Source organism: Halyomorpha halys, unplaced genomic scaffold (genome assembly GCF_000696795.3).
Source record: "Halyomorpha halys isolate HHAL.00 unplaced genomic scaffold, Hhal_1.1 Scaffold256.1, whole genome shotgun sequence".
NCBI lineage: Eukaryota > Metazoa > Arthropoda > Insecta > Hemiptera > Pentatomidae > Halyomorpha > Halyomorpha halys.
The window spans coordinates 886,747-887,872 of NW_027108006.1; the positions used below are offsets into that span (position 1 = coordinate 886,747).

Sequence of the window (1,126 nt, forward strand, 5' to 3'; positions counted from 1 at the left end):
AAAAAATAAAAAAATAAAAAATAAAAAAAAAAATTAAAAATAAATAAAATTTAACGAATATTAGCAAAATTAAATAAAATATAAATGGCGTTGATGACCAATGAAGTTTGGCGCCACTAAACAACCAAACAAACAAACCATGAATTTAAGTCATGAAAATATTTATTTTTATTTTATGCTGATAATATAATTGTTAAATAATGAAATGTATTTCATTATATCCACTGCTAATCCCAAAATATAAATATACCTTAGAAGCTAGATATCTCCTATCTTAATCAGAAATTTACTTTTTTAAAAAAAAATCAAAATTTAGCTTATTTAGACCTTAAAAATATCAAAAAAATTTTTTTTCCCTACGCCACAGGAAGTTATTACGCCATTTTCCTTCTCGCAGCCCAATACAATTTTATTCGTCCTCTTAGTTCGTCCGTATCTCGCTCAACATCCACCAGACCAACACACGCCAAAACATGGTCCCCATCCATGTCCCCCATGTTATCATAAAAAAGAATTGACATCTATTGCAAAAATTGAAATTAAAAGCGTACATTTTTTATACTTTAGATAGCAGTTTAATTCTATAGTAGTTTCAATTAATTAATCTTAGGCAACTATTTCAAGTTTTATTAATGGTAATAGTGGAGTAATATAACATAAAATATATTTCTGCTTTATTTCAAACCTTTCGTAAAAATAACTTACTTCATCATGCAGCTTAATAAATATAATTTTTAGGACTAATAAAATATTTTAGAACAGCCAGAATTGGTGAACTATAAAGGTTATGATTTGATTAGATTATACTTTTTAATTTCTTTTTTAATTTAAGATAACTAATTAGAACCCATTTCAATATTTAAAAAAAATTATCTTACCTTAATCCATATGCTGAGGAGTTTCGGAAGTTCTGACTGAAACAAAAAAAATGGTAAGGTCAACATAATTATCCATGTTTAACATAAATAATCCAATCGTAGGGAAAAGAATAAGACTAAAACATAAAGGTGCATTAAAAATTCATCAGTATTTTATTATGAAATTTAACATCATTAAAACAAATAAAAAAAATGAAATTGTATTAATTAATTTTCAAAAATTAAATTAGATACAAATTCAACGACAG

At 24.8% G+C, this 1,126-nt stretch overlaps 1 protein-coding gene across 1 annotated transcript in view; it reads right to left on the reverse strand.

Annotated features, from left to right (window-relative positions):
- PCB (Pyruvate carboxylase) overlaps nt 1-914 on the reverse strand; it is a 576,937-nt gene extending 576,023 nt beyond the window's left edge. The window contains exon 1 of the mRNA XM_067046399.1: nt 879-914. The gene's annotated coding sequence lies outside the window, so the exon portion shown is untranslated. The remainder of the gene's footprint in view (nt 1-878) is intronic.
- Between the last annotated feature and the right edge of the window lie 212 nt (nt 915-1,126).